The 20,182-nt window shown below is 44.1% G+C and overlaps 1 protein-coding gene across 1 annotated transcript in view; it reads left to right on the forward strand.

The window, feature by feature from the left end:
- The first annotated feature begins 17,779 nt into the window (after positions 1-17,779).
- The window catches only part of RAB27B (RAB27B, member RAS oncogene family), a 112,625-nt gene continuing 110,222 nt past the window's right edge, over positions 17,780-20,182 (forward strand). The window contains exon 1 of the mRNA XM_080973681.1: positions 17,780-17,866. The gene's annotated coding sequence lies outside the window, so the exon portion shown is untranslated. The remainder of the gene's footprint in view (positions 17,867-20,182) is intronic.

The raw sequence follows: 20,182 nt of genomic DNA on the forward strand, positions 1-20,182 counted from the left end.
TCCCTACTGAAGTTCCTCAATAATGGGGTTGGAATTGGGGAGAAATCCAACTGTTTGCATTTAATGGAGAATTTACCTCATCCGCACCCTTCCCTCCCAAAATACATGAACTCAACTGGTGTGTAAATGTGGTGAGCTGAACTGATGACTGGAAAAAGGAGAACTGAGACAAATCGAAACTGACATTTATTTGCTCATTCCTGCGCTGAGGCGATAATTTCCCCTCAAATATATACATTCCTTTCCCCACTTTCAGATCCTCAAGCGAATGCTGTAAGCAAACTTTGGAAACAGCGCTGCAATTATTGTAATTTGAACAACATTGTAGCTTTCTACTACATTGCAATTAGGTGGTGATTAGTTTTCATTTAGGGATGTGGAATTAACAGATGGCGAAATGTATTTGTGGGATGTGATCACATAGTAGTCACTCATTCGGGTTTTTCCTCATGCCCTGGGGGCATGACACTACAAAAATTGGATGTAAGCCTGCAGCCCAATTCACCCTTACTTGGGAATAAGCCTCTATGACTTATCTTGGGAGCAGAAGAATTTTCACCACTAGTTGTTGTTGTTTAGTCGTTTAGTCGTGTCCGACTCTTCATGAGCCCATGGACCAGAGCACGCCAGGCACTCCTGTCTTCCACTGCCTTCTGCAGTTTGGTCAAACTCATGCTGGTAGCTTCGAGAACACTGTCCAACCATCTTGTCCTCTGTTGTCCCTTCTCCTTGTGCCCTCCATCTTTCCCAACATCAGGGTCTTTTCCAGGGAGTCTTCTCTTTGCATGAGGTGGCCAAAGTATTGGAGCCTCAGCTTCAGGATCTGTCCTTCCAGTGAGCACTCAGGGCTGATTTCCTTCAGAATGGAGAGGTTTGATCTTCTTGCAGTCCATGGGACTCTCAAGAGTCTCCTCCAGCACCATAGTTCAAAACCATCCATTCTTCGGCGATCAGCCTTCTTTATGGTCCAGCTCTCACTTCCATACATCACTACTGGGAAAACCATAGCTTTAACTATATGGACCTTCACTACTATTAGGACCTCTTTTTGTATAAGGTCTCGCCACACCAAAGAATAATGATAGTTTGCCCCTAGCCAGGTTGAACTTCTTGAAACAGCCCTGCCTGTCCAACTTTTTGAGGAGCTTCTAAGCCCCTCTAACTAAGGTATCCTTTCTTTAGCCCAGCTCTGGAAGAAAGTAAAACAAGCGGGGCTTTCGATTTTCTTTCCCAAAGCCAAGTGGACGCAGACTTTAGAGATAAATCTCTGAGAAACACCTAATAAAACCAATCAAGCCAGGTTTCAAAGCTTATAGAATTTTATTTGTGGGGGAAAGGAATAAACGATGCAATATGATATCTTTATTGTCATTGTCCCATACAGAACAATGAAATTGAAAAATCTACATAAGACATTCAAAACCCCCTAAAAACTCTGAAACCCCGTTTTAAAATACAATATACTCTAGAGACTCCTTATACTGCATTTAGAACCAGAATTGCATTTGGGTAGAAACTGTTTCTCAGGCGGCTAGTCTTTATAACCCTACTTTATAACACACTCTCACATGCACATGCACGCACAAAAATAATTGTGTGTTTTTTCTACCTTAGCTAGAAAGCTTGAGCAGAGTCCTGGGTTTCAGAGCATGTGCAGAGTTCCTGGTAGAAGGGAGGTTCTGAGAGAACATAAGCACATCTTTGGCCACCTAACCAGATAGTTTCAAGGAGACTGAGGGAGATGCCTCACTTATGTATAGGAATCTGAGACCAGTAAAAACAGGCCTCTTTAAAGGGACGAATTGGGCCAACAGCAAGAAAAACTTCCTCTCTGAGGTAAGTGGTAAAAGTGGCCTGTCAGAAATTTACTTAGGGGTTGCTCCAAACTCCTTAATGCTTCTGAACATGTACATTCTGAGCAGGGCCAGACGGTTCCGACCAGTCAAGTTATTGTAAAAAGGAGGATTAAAGCCAAGAATGGAATGAAGATAAAGAGGGATATTTGTCTATTCAGGATTCACCTCACAGGTGCCAAATTGCAGTTGCTCAACATGGTTGTCAGTCTACATGAGAATATAGAGTTTCTCATAGCCTCACTGGGCTTAGATCCGATCTATACAGTGGTACCCCGCAAGACGAATGCCTCGCAAGACGGAAAAGTCGCAAAACGAAATGGATTTTGGTTTTTTGAGTTGCTTCGCAAGACGATTTCCCCTATGGGCTTGCTTCGCAAGACGGAAACGTCTTGCAAGTTTGTTTCCTTTTTCTTAAAACCGTTAATACAGTTGCGACTTGACTTCGAGGAGCAACTCATAGCACGCGGTGTGGAAGCCTTTTTTGAGGTTTTTGAAGACTTTGGTGATTTTTGAAGCTTTTCCAAAACTTTTCCGACACCGTGCTTCGCAAGACGAAAAAAATCGCAAGACGAAAAAACTCGCGGAACAAATTAATTTCGTCTTGCGAGGCACCACTGTACATGTAGGGAGGTCAGGAGGCAGAACGTGCCATTTTAGATTCCAGGTGGGAAGGTCCCATTTTTGAATGAGCTTTTGTAGTGAAAACTCAGTGCAAATAATGAAAACCAGCACATCTGGAATAGACCTTTTCTCTTTCCAAGCCGCTTTAGTTTGTTTTGTGTTGCATGTGTAGGTGGAGCCTTGCTTCTTGACGAAAACTATGGAATAGGATGTTAGCAATGCTTTTCTGTTGGCTGGACTGCACTCTGCGCCATGAGCAGCATTGCAGCACACAAACATTTAGAACGTGGAGCATTTCCTGGCATGAGCTGTTGTGGCTGAAATTTGATATTTTGACCTCCGATACGCCAATCATCATATTTAATGAAGCTTGCAGCAGCGAAACATATTGAAGGCTAAGACCTTAAAAGTAAACTCTTTCACTTTATGTAATATGCACAGAATATTGTTTTTAAGTGTTTGCAGAAGCCAGCTGTTCCCAAGAACAATGCAATTCAAGGGTTTCACTTAACAGGCAAGACTTATTATCCCAAGTTTCTTAGAAGGCATCAAATCCCCATAATTCAGGGTAATTTCATAGGGGTTTAGCCAGCAGGTGGCATCGTACATCAGTAAAGATCTGTATCTGTAAACTATTTAATGGAATAATTTGTCTAAGTAGGCAAAGAAAACATGGCAAGCCCAGGATAGCTATGGTTAAAATGAAAGCTATGGGAGGTTGAATTTGTTATGTACATATAAGAGAATAGCCTCAATGCAGGCCACAACTCTGTTGAAGATTTAAGGCATAAAAGTCCTGGAAGAAAAGATTGAGGCTGCAGAAAAGGCAAGGAGACCTTTGATATGCTTTTCCTCGCAATGGCATCATGAAATGGACACAACACTTTCCAGGGCTCAGAAATAGCTTCGGTCTGAAAACTGTTCCTCAAGAAACCAAGTTACGGTTTATACCAAGGTGTGTTGCAATTCATGCCCTCAAACAGTAATAGTTTAAGAGTACATTTCTTCACTTCTGTATTTATTTCTCCTTGCTTCTCAAGCTGTGTGCAAGGCGTCAAATGAAGCCATGTAAATATTTTTTTTTTAAAATAATTTTTATTAAATTTCATATTTCCAAATTAAACACATCAAATCAATTAGTCCAAATTATAACAATACATATCATATAATCCAGTTGTTTTCCAAATTATAAATTTTTGTGGGGGGTACCCATGCTTCTTGATTGGCAGGAGTCCAATCCTCGAATATTTGTTCTGCTTCCATATTAAGAATGATGTTTCCAGTTTCCTCTTCTCAATACTTGTCATTACTCATTTTCCTTTCCATTTTCCTCCGATATGCTCCGCAAGTGGGTTGAAAAAGACAGTCTTATTTGTATTTCTGTGTGGGCTTTGTGCTGCTCTTTCGTAAATCACTCTCCTCCAACAGTCCTTTCCGCTCGAGCGAGTAATCGCCATTTTTGTCGTTCCGATGAAATACAGTCTAGAAACTCGCTCTTTAGCTTTTCCGACCTGTTGCATCGTAAATTAGTCTTTTTGCAGGAGGGCTGCCTCTTCCAGTTCGCAATCTCCTCGAAAATAATATATCTTCGGCTCGCTCTCCCCAAGACCAACTCCAGCAACACAGGTCTCTTATCAAGTTTCCATTCTTACTGCGTCACAAGAGAGAGCCCTTCTTCTTTCCAAATCCTTCACAGAGTAAAACCTTTAAGTTCATAATTATTCCCACACAATTCATTTTTAGTCCCATTTGCAATTAATTTCTGAGACAGATCTTCAGGGGGAGGGTTATTAATAATCACATAGAGCAAAAGAAATAAAAAGTCGTTTTCCCCCCCTTAGTTCCGGCATTCCAATCCACATACCATATTTGTAGTACTTTGATGTAATCTTCCATCTCAGTCCGTCTCAGTCTTCTTCCTTTCAGTGGTAAAATTGTTAGCAGATAAAAACCTCCTGCCTCTCTTGAAGCATGTGCGTTATCTTTCCCAATTTTTTTTTCCTTTTAAGTAACGCAACTAGTTTCGCTCCTGGAAGCAGCTTCGGAGGAGTTCCGAGGCCCGCCGAGGGTTGTGCACCCAGTGCCTCACCCCCTCCTTCTTCCGAACTCGGGGGTGATTTATGGCAACAGCGGGTGAAAACGGCATCTCTCCCCCCTGGAGAGATGAAGGGAGACTGATATACTCCCCATAATCAGCCTCTAATTACCTCGTGCGAGCTGGATAGATGTTAATATCCGCCATCTTCCAAGGCGCCCCCTAGCGGCTGAAGCCATGTAAATAGGTCCCTTTTTACAGCTGCCATTTTGAAACTGACAGAGGAGTGTGTTGGCATTCTGAGTAGTGTGGAAGTGAAGAACCAGTGGACTAAGCTACTGTTACTTCAGTGTATTATTGCTATTGTTATTATTTCTTAAATTTGTATACCGTCCTATACTTGTAGATCTCAGGGTGGTTCACAACGTAAAATCACAACATAAAAAAATACATAATAAAACAAATACAACTTAATAAACACTTAAAAGGGTATTGGATGATAATCAGCCAAAGGCCTGCTTGAACAGCAACATTATTGCCTGGCATCTAAAGAAGTATAACGAAAGTGCCAGGCGAACCTCCCGGGGGAGAGCATTCTACAAACGGGGAACCACTGCAGAAAAGACCCTGTTCTGCCCCACAGGGTTCAATTATTTAGTGATAGCAAATCTGTGTATTAATATTAGGTAGAAGGAATATTAATGCTGCAACTTTAAGAAAAGGTAGTGCCTTTCCCCTTTCCAAATCTCAAAGCAGGCTGGGAAAGGAAGGCATAGTAATATACTAGTTTCTATTGGCTACTCCCACAGCGGGGAAAACCTCTGTCTCTCCTTTGCAACCTAGTTCTGTTTAGTTCTTGCAAGCCCAGGAAGAGGGGTAGACTCCATCGTTCCTACTTCATAAAGAGCTTCCTAACCACATTCATTAAGAGCCAAAAGAACAGGCTACTGAAATGTGAGTAAATACCTCTATTTGTGCCTTGTGAGTTTCAATAGAATACATGTTTGAGAGCCTTGTGGAGTTTTGTTGATACTAATCATAATGAGAGAAATCTCAGGACAGAACAGACCTGTTCTCATGTTGTCACCCTCAGGACCTCTTGCAGGGGAGACACGTGAAGAAGGGCCTCAGAAGATTATCTCAAGGGCTGGGTAGGTTTGGTAAAGGTAAAGGGACCGAGCAACAGGAGCTCACCCTGTTGCGGGGATTCGAACCGCCGACCTTCTGACCAGCAAGCCTTAGGCTCTGTGGTTTAACCCACAGCGGTTAGGGCTGGACATTACTGGGATTTCAAAGGCGGAATTGATGTTGGGGGGGGATTTCAAATTGAAATCAGAATTGATGTCTGCTGGGGGGGGGGCGTATCCGAAAAGTGGTGCTTTGTCCTGGATCTTAGGCAAGTCAATGAACAAATTTGGTGTTTTCCTTTAAAAAGCTCAACAACTTTTGGGGTGTCCTGGTTTTTACTTTTTGAAATCTGGCAACCCTAGGGTAGGTTCACATGGAGAGATGTGGTCCTTGAGGTATTGCAGTCTTGAGCCATTTAAGGCTTTATAGGTCAAAACCAGCACTTTGAATTGGGCCCTGAATCTAATTGGTAGCCAGTGCAGTGAGACCAGGATATATTTATTTAAAATATATATACAGTGGTACCTCAAGTCCTGTGTGTGGGCTTCTCAAAGGTATCTAGGTGGTCACTGTGAAAACAAGAGGGTTGGGCTAGGGCCTTTTGCCTGATCTAGCAGGGCTCTCCTTATGAGGTGGCAGGATAACTCCCCTCTCCCCAAGTTCCACTTTCCTGGGCTCATAATCAAATCCCTATCAATTAGAATGATGTCTACTGTGCCATTGCTCAGAACAGTTCTTTCCAGCAGGTGTCTCTCTTGAGCTTATTTTTATGACTGGTTAAGAGTAACCTTGCAAAACTATAATTTTTCCAGAGGAAATCCTTGTCCAGATCTTGAGTTAAAGTGCATTGCCCTCACAGAACAGCATATAGTGAGTATCCAGACTACACTGCGCGGTGGCTGGGGAGAAGGAGGAAATCTTGTTGCTCAGATCAGCCAACACTTTGAAAAGTCAGGAGATGAACATGAAGGCACTGTTTATACTTGCAATGAAACTCATTGTTATTCGTATTTTTTTGCACCCTGCAGTCATCAAACTGTGATCTTTGTGGCGCCTGAAGGAGAGCTAGTGGCTATTTAAGCAGCACTTAATTTTTATGAAATTATTTGACAGGGCATCAAGTCCAACCTCTTGCAATGCAGGAATCACAACTAGATCTTACAGGGCAGATGGCTTAAAAACCTCCAGTGAACCTCCCGAGGGAGTCCGTTCCACTGTCAAACAGCTCTTACTGTCAGAAAATACTTTCTGATGTTGAGTCTGAATCTCCTTTCTTGTAACTAGAAGCCATTGGTTTGGTTTCTAGGCTCCAGAGCAGGAAAAAACAAGCTTGTGCCATTTTCATGTGACTGCCCTTCAGATATTTGAAAATGACTATCATATCTCCTCTCAGTCTCCTCTTTTCCAGGCTAAACACACCAGACTGCTTCAACCGTTCCTCATAAGGCTTGTTTTCCAGGCCCTTGATCATCTTGGTTGCCCTCCCCTGCACATTCCAGCTTGTCAATATCCTTCTTAAATGGTGGCACCCAGAACTGGACATAGTAGTTCCACATGTGGTCTGAGCAAGGCAGAATAAAGCAGGAATATTACTTCCCCTGATTGGGTCACAGGTTCTGTTGATGCAGCCTAGAAATAGCTCATTGTTTGACTTACCACCAGTTTAAGCTGATGTTCATTGTATGATGTTCATGCATTGTTCAAGTTTAATGTATTCAATGGCATTGACAATTGTATTTTCTTTTTTAAAACACAAAGGTAATTTATTTTTAGACAAAAATAGGAAACAAATATTTAATACTGAAACACAGGTGAATGCATTAATATCAGTGTACTTCTCCATCCAAAAACCAATGATAGGAACTCATTCTATAGTTGGATATCATTTTATAGTTGTTGTTTTCTTGACATCACACCCTGTGATCATCTAACATGAAACAACTATTCCATATTTTATTCACTCAGAGGCTGGAGGACGTGGAATATAAATCTCAGATTCTTTCTCACAGCCAGAGAGTAAGTGAGAGGTTTGGTATAAAATACATGATCACTGCATTGCTAACTGGGTGCGTTAAGACTTCTACGGCTAACTAAAGGTCATTGCTGTGGAATAGATTGACAAGCTGCACTTGAATGCTTTAGGTAGGGTTGTAGTGCAGGGATTAGGTTCCTGATGGTCTGGGCTTAGGTTCCTGATCATCCTTTGACATTAGGGAATATTGGTGGAGGGCTGTTGAGGAATGAAGATTTTAAAAGATTGCCTGAAAATCTGCTCCAGTCAGTGGCAAGAGTTATAAGTCTAATATTGCCACAGCCCTTAGGGAAAGTTTGGGACTAATATTACTTTTTCACTGAGAAAGTAAACAGTGAATATATTTCTAGGATATTTACTTCTGGAATATATTTATAGCTGACTTATGCACAGGAATAATATTACATTAAGCTGCTGGTATGGATTGCCAGCAAAGTCCCAAGAAAAAGTCTATAGTTCAACAAGTTGTAAACTTGGTTTTATATTTTTGTAAGAAATAAACCAGGTGTAAAAACTAGGTAGTAGTATTTTAATAATTTAATTTGCTTTTTTCTGCTCTTTCTCTGTTATCTATCTATCTATCTATCTATCTATCTATCTATCTATTTCAGCAACTGCTTTAGGGCTGTGCTTAAACCAGGGAAGAGAAGGGTTTTTTTCAACAGAAACTTTCCCATTGTGAAATGTACTTCTCCTTTTTAGCAGAGAGGTTTTTAGTAGATAAGTTTTGTGGCACTTCCCCCCATTATTCAGAGTATAGGCAGGCAGCATTGTCTTCACTCTGATCTGGCTTTGTGACATCATCATGTGACCAGATCTGACTGGCTGCATGACATTGTCAGGAAGTCTGTTTAGAGAGAAGGCTAGGCTTTGTGCCCTTATTGTTTCATATTCATGATGGTGGCGCACTGCTAAACCTAGCTGGCTGCATTGGGGGCTTACACTGTCTTTGATTAAGATTGTACATGATTTCTGACTAGCTGGTGTCGCTTTACTAAAGTTCCAATTCTATGCACACTTATTGGGAATAAGTCTCATTGAACTCAGTGCAACTTACTTCCTGAGTAATAGGAAATGGCAGCTAAGCTGCGGATTGGAGATAGTCTATAGACTACGTTCACACATGTTAGTTACATCTATTGTCACGAAGACTTTTAGGAATGAATGAGTCCCTGAAGATAAAACCTTCATATCTCAGGTACAATGTTGAGTAATGGAAGCCGTTTATATATTCAGCTGTGAGTCATTGAGCAATTCATGCTGTTCATCAGTATTTCTAGTTGAGATGGCCTTTCCCTCTCTCAACTGCCACTGCAAAATTACCTAAGGACCAGCTTGCCCTAAGAGAGAGAAGGCAGAGCAGCTTAGAGATGGCCAACCTAAAAGTCCTCTGCCTGTGTAGCAGCTACAGGTGTATAAAGGCCTTGTATCCACCCCATGCAGTGATGTTTCCATTCTGCTGCAGTTTGGGTTCCACACACACAAAAAAATCATTTGGCTTGCTGTTCTCTGTTCTCTACAACAGCCCCTCTGCCTCCCCCTACCACACTATGCCACGGCCAGGCTGTGACATTTTTCTTCTTCTCTTTAAACCCCCCCAATAAGTTTAGAAGTTAAGATGTTCCCAGGCTACTATAGGAGAAGTTTCCTTTTGGGGTTCAAGTATGGCGTCTCACACCATATTCCCAATCGGTCAGATGTTATTCAGTAACACTTTGCAGGACAGAGTTCAGAGAGTCTGCAGGAACTTTCAATTAGGACAAAAATACATGTCATCTAGCTGTTTCTTCTCTGCAGCTAGTGTGGTGTAGTGGTTAAGAGCGGTAGTCTCGTAATCTGGGGAACCGGGTTCGCGTCTCCGCTCCTCCACATGCAGCTGCTGGGTGACCTTGGGCCAGTCACACTTATTTGAAGTCTCTCTCTTTTAAAAAAAAAAAAAAATATTTATTACTTTTCCAACAATCCAAACACCACCAAAACAATACAATACAATACAATACAAAAACACTACATAACACTAACACATTAAACACATTAAACTAACAAAACAAAACAAAAACAATTTAAAACACATCAAACAATTTCAATATCTTATCTTTCATTCACTTACCGTATTTTTCGCACCATAGGACGCACCGGCCCATAGGACGCACCTAGTTTTTTGGGGGGGAAATAAAGGAAAAAAATTTTTATTTCCCCCCCAGGTGCGCTGTGCTAAGCCCGAAGCTTGGGGCGTGTGGAGCTCAGTGCGCCCCAAGCTTCTGGGTGCCGGCAAGCAGTCCGCTAGCCGTGGGAGAGCCGCGCGGCTCTCCCAGGGCTAGCGGAGCGCTGCGCTAATCCCGAAGCTTGGGGCGTGCGGAGCTCAGCGCGCCCCAAGCTTCTGGGTGCCGGCAAGGTCTCCGCTAGCCGTGGGAGAGCCCCGCGGCTCTCCCAGGGCTAGCGGAGCGCTGCGCTAATCCCGAAGCTTGGGGCGTGCAGAGCTCAGCGCGCCCCAAGCTTCTGGGTGCCGGCAAGGTCTCCGCTAGCCCTGGGAGAGCCCGGCGGCTCTCCCATGGCTAGCGGAGCGCTGCGCTAATCCCGAAGCTTGGGGCGTGCAGAGCTCCGCGCGCCCCAAGCTTCTGGGTGCCGGCAAGGTCTCTGCTAGCCCTGGGAGAGCCCCGCGACTTCGCGCGGCTCTCCCAGGGCTAGCAGAGCGCTGCGCTAATCCCGAAGCTTGAGGCGTGCAGAGCTCCGCGCGCCCCAAGCTTCTGGGTGCCGGCAAGCAGTCCGCTAGCCGTGGGAGAGCCGCGCGGCTCTCCCAGGGCTAGCGGAGCGCTGCGCTAATCCCGAAGCTTGGGGCGTGCGGAGCTCAGCGCGCCCCAAGCTTCTGGGTGCCGGCAAGGTCTCCGCTAGCCGTGGGAGAGCCCCGCGGCTCTCCCAGGGCTAGCGGAGCGCTGCGCTAATCCCGAAGCTTGGGGCGTGCGGAGCTCAGCGCGCCCCAAGCTTCTGGGTGCCGGCAAGCAGTCCGCTAGCCGTGGGAGAGCCGCGCGGCTCTCCCAGGGCTAGCGGAGCACTGTGCTAATCCCGAAGCTTGGGGCGTGCGGAGCTCAGCGCGCCCCAAGCTTCTGGGTGCTGGCAAGGTCTCCGCTAGCCGTGGGAGAGCTGGGTTTCCCATGGCTAGCGGATAGCTTCCTGAAGCCTGGAGAGCGAGAGGGGTCGGTGCGCACCGACCCCCCTCGCTCTCCAGGCTTCAGCGAAAGCCTGCATTCGCTCCATAGGACGCACACACATTTCCCCTTCATTTTTGGAGGGGAAAAAGTGCGTCTTATAGAGCGAAAAATACGGTATTTCAACGACCTCCTCACACCTCCCTTTTTGTATTCCACTTCTGTTAATTGTTTCAGCAATTCCTTTCCATCTTCCTCTGCTTTCTATCTTTTAATTATCTTAACAGATTCTAACCTTATTTTTCCCTTTAATACTCTATTAATCTATTTATACTTAATTCCTTGTAACATTTCTACTAAAGCCATATAACTTCATTCCAACATTTTTCTAACATTCATTAATTTTACAGTATTTCTGTAAATAGTCTTTAAACTTTTTCCAGTCTTCTTCCACCAACTCTTCTCCCTGGTCTCGGATTCTGCCAGTCATTTCCGCCAATTCCATATAGTCCATCAACTTTATCTGCCATTCTTCCCGGGTGGGTAAATCTTGTGTCTTCCAATACTTCGCGATGAGTATTCTTGCTGCTGTTGTTGCATACATAAAAAAAATTCTGTCCTTCTTTGGCACCAATCGGCCTACCATGCCCAGGAGAAAGGCCTCTGGTTTCTTCAGAAAGGTATATTTAAATACCTTTTTCATTTCGTTATAGATCATCTCCCAGAATGTCTTAATCTTTGGGCATGTCCACCAAAGGTGAAAAAATGTGCCTTCAGTCTCTTTACATTTCCAACATTTATTGTCGGGCAAATGATAAATTTTTGCAAGCTTGACTGGTGTCTCGTAATCTGGGGAACCGGGTTCGCGTCTCCGTTCCTCCACATGCAGCTGCTGGGTGACCTTGGGCCAGTCACACTTCTTTTGAAGTCTCTCAGCCCCACTCACCTCACAGAGTGTTTGTTGTGGGGGAGGAAGGGAAAGGAGAATGTTAGCCGCTTTGAGACTCCTGAAGGGGAGTGAAAGGCGGGATATCAAATCCAAACTCTTCTTCTTCTTCTTCTTCTTGGCCAGCTAGCTTCTGCCACCTCGTTGCTTCACAACCTCTTCATCTTACCATGGTCCTTGAAATGGAAATTGCTCAACCCATCAGAGCCCTCCTTGAACATTATACAAAGCTGTTTTCCACTCTAACACAGAGCGTTAGGTTCCCCTTTAACTGGGTCTTACCAGTTTGTGATCAGCGCTGCACTCTTGTGTGGAGAAGGTGGCTTCCCTGATAATTGGTTTTATGGAACATACAGGAAGTGATGAAAGGCCATTGATAAGCTACCTTTGATGCAGGTTCCCCTTTCTCATGATAAACAAAAGTGGCTTTGCTCTTCCAAGAAGAAGAGCCCTCTCAGGTTGGTTGATGGAGTGCTGTGACCATGAAATCAATGTAGTGCAAAAACATTAACAGGAAGGTAACATTAAATGGAAGAAAACTGAGATGTTTTTAAAATAATAATAACAACAACAGAAATCTCCCTATTAAGTGTTTCAACAAGAGAATAAGGTCTCCCGATTTTGAAGCTGAGCTGTAGAAAGAACCCACGTGAAATATAAGCCAATAAATGCATTGGGGTGGAGGGAGAAATAAAATTAAGCCAGACAGATCAAATGTACATACTAGTGTTGCTCAGAAATGGTTGCATGGCAACGGAGGGGTGGAAAATTGCCATGACGACAAAGAGAAGCAACTGGTGTAGTGGTAACTGAGAGGCAGCTTAAATGTTTGTAGGAACAGATGGTATAGTCCTCTCATGGCTTGGGCTTCGACTTGTCCCTTACATCTGGCTTGGCTTTCTATGGGTAGGGAGATTTCAAAGTGGGGATACAAGTCGTCCTCTTTCTGTATTGTGAGATGGTACAGTAAGCTGCGGGATGTGGGTGGTGCTGTGGTCTAAACCACAGAGCCTAGGGCTTGCCGATCAGAAGGTTGGTGGTTCGAATCCCCACAACGGTGTGAGCTCCTGTTGCTTAGTCCCAGCTCCTGCCGACCTAGCAGTTCAAAAGCACGTCAAAGTGCAAGTAGATAAATAGGTACTACTCCAACAGGAAGGTAAACGGCGTTTGCATGCGCTGCTCTGGTTTTGCCAGAAGCGGCTTAGTCATGCTGGCCTCATGACCTGGAAGCTGTACGCCAGCTCCCTTGGCCAGTAAAGCGAGATGAGCGCTGCAACCCCAGAGACTGGACTTAACAGTCAGGGGTCCCTTTACCTTTACAGTAAGCTGCAGACGAGCATGGACCACGAGGCCACGCTTGAAAGGACGAATCATAGAATTGTCGAGTTGGAAGGGACCCAACTCATCTAGTCATCTAGCCCAACCCCCTGAAATTCAGGAATCTCAACTCGATCATACTGTGATCTAACTGTGAAGCAGGTCAACTTTAGAGGAAGACTACTTCATTGGAAAACTCTCCTTGCCTAACAATGAAAAATTTCCTCACACCACAATAATTTCAGCGGTGAAAGCTTGGGAACCACAGAGGGTGCTGCCTTGTATCATGTGTGGTGTTGTGGTTAGAGTGTTGGACTCCGACCTGAGAGACCAGGGTTCAAATCCCCACTCACCCACGAAGGTCACTGGGTGACCTTGGGCTATTCAGCCTAACCTACTACACAGGGTGGTTAAAATTATTATTCAGTTTATTACTTGCTCTTTGCCCTAAGGTCCCAGGGTGAGTTGAATCAATTAAAACATACCAATTAAGATGGGGAGGGGTGAACTATGTATACTATCTTGGTCCATAGCTGTCAACATTTCCCTTTTTTTAAGGGAAATTCCCTTATTCCAAATAGGATTCCTCGCAAGAAAAGGGAAAAGTTGACAGCTATGTTTTGGTCTCCTTGGAGGGCAGGCGGGGTATCAATGAAATAATAAATATGCAAACAAGCATATTACTACCAAATCTCTTAATAATTGAAGTCCCTGGGCAGTATATATCAAAGTATAACAAGCATATGTTGGATTAAATAAAGTACACCAGGTCAGAGCCATAGGTCCACCTAGCTTAGCACTGTCTACACTGACTTTCAGTGGCTCTCCAGAGTTTCAGACAGGGGTTTCAGCCCTACCTGGAGATGGCAGGGATTGAACCTAGGACCTTCTGCATTCAAAGCATGCAGATGATCCATACTCCAGAAACCTCCTGTTTGCATTACTGCAATGCGCTATATACAAAGTTGTTCTGGCAGATGACTCAGAAGCTTCCAGACCCTCCAGGTGTCCCTATTTTCCAGGGACAGTACCGGATTTACATAAACCATCCTGGTTTCTGGTTTGATCCTGGAATGCCCCCCCCCCTTCCTTAGGACGTCACTATTTTCATCTGAGAAATGTTGGAGGGGTATGGAGCTATCCAACCCCCAAGCCATCAGAATAGGAAATGTTTAATTTATTGTTATGTTTCAATATATTTGGAAACTGCCCAGAGTGGCTGGGACAACCCAGTCAGATGGGTGGGATATAAATAGGAAATAATACTAATACTAATAATACTAATACAGTGGTACCTTGGGTTACATACGCTTCAGGTTACAGACTCCGCTAACCCAGAAATAGTGCCTTGGGTTAAGAACTTTGCTTCAGGATGAGAACAGAAATTGTGCTGCGGCAGCGGGAGGCCCCATTAGCTAAAGTGGTACCTCAGGTTAAGAACAGTTTCAGGTTAAGAATGGACCTCCGGAACAAATTAAGCACTTAACCCGAGGTACCACTGTACTAAAGGTAAAGGTAAAGATACCCCTGACCATTAGGTCCAGTCGTGACCGACTCTGGGGTTGCGGCGCTCATCTCACTCTATGGGCCGGGGGAGCTGGCGTTTGTCCGCAGACAGCTTCCGGGTCATGTGGCCAGCATGACTAAGCCACTTCTGGCAAACCAGAGCAGCGCACGGAAACGCCGTTTATCTTCCCGCCGGAGCAGTACCTATTTATCTACTTGCACTTTGACGTGCTTTCGAACTGCTAGGTTGGCACTGTACTACTACTACTAATAATAATAATATGCTGTCCTATACCTGGAGATCACAGGGCAGTTCACAGGATAAAATCAGAATAAAAAACCACAAAAGACATAATCAAAACAACAACCACTACCCAATAACCCCCCCAACACATTTTTTAAGGGCATAGGTTGTCAATCAACCCAGCTAAAAAGAGTTAAAACACTAAACATTTTAATAAGATTTTAAAAAGCAATTTAAAAGAGGAAGCAGTGCTCTCTGATGGGCAGCAGCAGTCCTTATAAGCTTTTCGGGTCCCACCCTGGGCCAGGTGGAGAGAGGCAGTGGCAGGGCCCTCAGGCTCTCAGCAGGTATAATAATAATAATAATAATAATAATAATAATAATAATAATAGAAGTCCCTATTTTCATCGAATAAATGTTGGAGGGTATGAGCTTCTTTTTTATATATAATATTTTATTGTGGTTCGAGGACCCGACCCCCGCAATGTGGAATGAATACGCAAGGACACGTGATATAAGGTTAATGGGCAAGAAAAGGCCACAACTTTATTGATTACAGCAGTGAAAAGGTATTGGCTTAGGCATTGGATGTCTAAAACAAGGGGGGTTTATTCACCAGTAGGTGGAGCCTGTTGATGCTAATCCAACTATAGGCTCTCCCCTGATGTCACCGAGGGTCGTGCCATGGCCTCCAGATTCCTTTAACGGAATATCCAAAAATTGAAGGCATAGGCGATGGCCACACCTAGCCCTTCGACACACCACAACACATTATTCCAATGCCTAACCGCCACCCGAGCCGGAAAAGGCTCGCCGCCAATACCCTCACAGCTGCACCCAATCCCAAATGCTGTTGATGACACTATCTAGCCAAATGTCATTCCCCTGGGCTGAGAGATGCACCCCGTCATTCCGGTATAAGGCCTGGTTGCTGATCCGGATACGATCATGACAAATGACTCGGCCATTCATGAAGCGCACCCAACGGGCCACTACCCGATTTACGAGTTTCCTGGTTTTTTCAATGGCCATACAGTTCTGCGCACCGCGCCAAAAAATTCTCTTCAGGAAGGAGGACCAGAACACCGTCGTTCTGGGACACAAGGCAGCAAACGCATCCAAGTCTCTTTTTCTGTTCCCCAACAAGTCCGCACTCCTCCTGTTAGCAAGGTCATTTTCCCCTAATTGAATGACAAGGATGTCGGGAGGGCCGAACGTGGCTACTTTCTCCAACAGCAATGGCATAAGCTCTTCCCAACGCATGCCTCTTCTTGAAAACCAGGAAACTCGAACTCCATGTGGCAAACCAAGATTAGGCGCGAGGCCGCAGCTGACCGCCCGTACGCGGGCCCAATGGACTATACTGTGGCCGCAAATCCACACACTTCTCCTGGGCACAGCTGAGGATGGAAGGACAGAAAAAGATGTAAGTAAGGGTAATATAGCAGAGCGCATTCTAGCGAATATAACTTTTATAAGCGTTGGATTTCCACCGGCCCATTTCCTTAATCATATCCGCAGGCAGACCCAAGCGTGCAGCTGTTGTTGCGGTGCCAATCCTGAATGAGTGTGCAGCATACTCCTGGGAAGATAAACCACAAGCCTCAATCACTTTGCGGAGTACCCTGGTAAATTGGTGTCTCAATAAGGGTGACCCATCTTCGTGAACCAGAAGCGGACCTGGGCCGGGTGGTCTGAGGTAGAGGTACCGCCTAGTGTCCTTTACCGGGCATGGGCCCTGCTGCGCCGACGCTGTAAGCTTAACTAGAACGCCCCTACCGGCCTGATCAGTTTTGGACTGACGAATCCGCACCGTCAAGCTAGATTCGGACAACTGCACGTCCTCCCATAGGAGGCCGCGCGTTGAACCACCTGCGCTAACTTCAACCACAACTTCCCCAACCCTCAGAGCACCAAAAAAGGCGATAGCGTATGCCGCGGAAAAGAGGCGGGCCTCAAACTTGGTCCAGCAAATTGACCTGAGCTTTATGCCCTCGGCCCTGGGGGGTTGTAGCCTGCCCCAACCTTCAATAGCTCTGCGAATCAAGAAGTCACTACACGGATCAGAGGAAAATGTGGAGGAAAATGAACTGTAGTCCGAAAACATTTGGAGGGCCAAGTTTGGGGAGGCCTGCTCTAGTCCCTTCCTTGGTTCTATTATTTATCAAGATACCGCATGTCCATCGTTAAATTTGAAAACCATTGAAATTACTTGTTATCCATTCATAACAAATTACAAGTGGTTTCAAAACCTTGCTGATGTATTAACCTGTGTACAATGCTTCTGTATATATGCAATAAACATCTTCAATTCTTCCTTAAATTCGTTGTCGTCTCTTCCTCTTAGTTTCATTGTCATTTTGCCATTTCAGCATATTCCATTAATTTAACATGCCAATCTTCTTTAGATGGGACAGCTTCTTCTTTCCAATGCTGTAGTTGCCTACATAAATAAGTCCTTTTGTGATTTTGGTAAGTCCACTCCTGTAATACCTAGTAGGAAAGCTTCTGGTTTTTTAAACAAAGGTTATTTTAAACATCTTCTTCATTTCATTATAGATCATTTCCCAATATTGGGAATGAGCTTAAACCAGTGCAGAAAACAGTTGCCAGAATTTGGACAGGCACAACCTGGAATTATGCATGTTGTGTCAATTTCTTTGTGTTTACCGGGAAAATACCTTTAGTGATTTAAATGCTGCACATCACTGTAATGTTTTGCTAATGTGGAGGAATTTTTCAGCAGGTTGAGTTGACATGTTAAGATCATGACCCTTGTCTATAATATAAACCCAGGGCAACGAGGGGAGGGTTGGGTGCTTTGCGGAACACGATGTTTCCTTCCGCACTTCAATAGATAGAAGGATAAATGCCAGCGCAGTCCCTGCCAGGCTCATTTGAATAAATTCCATTCCAAGAAGGTTAGGGCAGTTGGCTTTTTGAACCACTTTGGACGTACATGATGGCCGTTGAGCAGCCTATGATTTGCCTAGAGACCCGGCTGCATACGCTGAGAAGGAGATGTCCATTCTGAGGTGATCCTTCTGTGATGGATGGGGCTTGATGAAGACCACTTGCTTTGTGTTGCTGCTTATTGGGTTTTATTTACTTCAGGCTAGTTTTCGGGATAGAGTTCCCTCAGTTTTCCATGAACGAAATGCTCTCACACAGGGATGGGGAATCTGTGGCGCAACAGACATGGGTGAACTACAGCTTCCCTCAGCACCAGCCAGCGTGGATGATGGTCAGCGATGGTGGGAGTTGTGGTTCAATGGCAGTTGGAGGGTGACAAGTTCCTCATTCCTGCGCTACTAAGGCATGTGGGTGGCACTGTGGTCTAAACCACTGAGCCTCTTGGGCTTGCTGATCAGAAGGTTGCCGGTTTGAATCCCCACGATGGGATGAGCTCTCATTACTCTGTCCCAACTCCTGCCAACCTAGCAGTTCGAAAGCATGGCAGCGCAAGTAGATAGGTACCACTGCAGCGGGAATTAATGGTGTTTCCTTGCGCTCTGGTTTCCATCACGGTGTCCTGTTGTGCCAGAAGCGGTTCAGTCATGCTCGCCACATGACTCAGAAAGTTGTCTGTGGAGAAACGCCGGCTCCCTTGGCCTGAAAGCGAGATGAGCACCGCAACCCCACAGTCACCTTTGACTGGACTTAACCACCCAGGGGTCCTTTTTACCTTTTTTACTATGATGATCCACATACATCAGAGCTTTCCAAACTGTGTGTCGCAACACATTAGTGTGTTGGCTGCAGTGTGTAGGTGTGTCGCACGGACGCTCCCCAAAGGGGTTAGTTTAACCTCCAGTTTGCTAGCAAGACTGAATTACTTCATGGCGAAATGATGCAAAACTGAATCACTGTGTCATGAAATGACGAATGTCTAAAAAGTGTGCCACCGACATGAAAAGTCTAGAAAGCTCTGACCTATGTAAAAGGCAAATGGTTTTGGTTTTACTCCCCTGACCTCACCACAAGTGCAGTGCTTTTACTTTACTGCTTTTGAGTGGACTTGCAGCAGCCAATGTGCTGCTGTAGGAAAAGGCGGCTTTGCTGGTTAACTTAAAAAGTTAAGACAGAAGGTGGTTTTCAGCTGTTTTGCTCAGAGAAGACCCATTTAAATTAACGGGCCTAACTTAGTCACATTCACTCATTTCAGTGGGTCTACTATTATGAATAGAAACATAGTTGAATATCCAGAATCTGGAGATGAGACTTATTTTGATTCCAATCTTTTGACAGGAAAACAGTGCAAAAATTCATGATTTTAAGGTAGCTGTGTTTGGGCACCGGTGTGAGTGTTTCACTTACTGCCCAAACACAAGGCACAAACAGCAGCAGGAATTCACGTTCTTTCTAACACAGGTCTTTTTATTTCTGGATTTCTTTAAAATCCTGGATTTTTGCATTGGTTTGTTTTTTATTTGCTGTGGAAAGTGTGGTTATTGTTATTTTTGACGAGTGACAAAACAATGTTATTAGTAAAGTTAGTAGCAAAGCCATTAATATTAGCATGGCAGTGCAATCCTATACATGCCTACTCAGAAGTAATTTTCATTGCTGTAGTGTAGGAGGAGGGAAGGCATTCACTCAACCAAAGGCCTGGGTGAAGACAAATCCAGTTATGCTGGATTTAATTGATTTTATGTATGTTCTGTTGCTTTAAACTGTCTCATGGGAAGTGACTCAGAAATGAAATAACGAAATCATTCTCACTGTCGTCTTCACCATCGTCAAAATCATGGTCCCGTCGTTAATATATAGCTACAAAAACATAATAAATATGCAAAAATACATTTAAAAGGCGAGGGAGCATGTTCGTTTAAATATTAAGATAAATCAATATTGTTAACATTGCCATTTAGCCATAATCTAAAGAAAAGTAATATCTCTATACAAATTAGTATTAAACAGTCTTTGTTTTCTTTGAAAAATGTGTTATCCTTTTTTTAAAAAAAAGCCCTGCCAGTGTAAATGAAAATACATCTATCATTATTACACCATATTAGAGAATGAATGAATGAAGGAATGAATCTTTATTTGTGTCAGCCATCGGCCAGAGCAATAAAACAACGATATGATATATAAAGAATAGAAATAAAAAGTCAATTGTATAAAATACATTTTAGGGTTTTGAATCAATAGTCAAATAGTGGATATTATTCTGATTGCTGGATTAGAGAGAGTTGTGTTTGCCTGTGTGACTGAGAAAAAGAATGGTCTACAGCAGCAATTTATTGTATATAATACTCATATTTTGGGGTGGGGATGCAGGGTGGGGGAGACATTAGCCTAAGACCAATGCAGCATAACTAAATATTCATATCTAATCTTCCTTAAAAAAG

Source organism: Podarcis pityusensis (assembly GCF_964106645.2).
Source record: "Podarcis pityusensis genome assembly, chromosome: 11".
NCBI lineage: Eukaryota > Metazoa > Chordata > Lepidosauria > Squamata > Lacertidae > Podarcis > Podarcis pityusensis.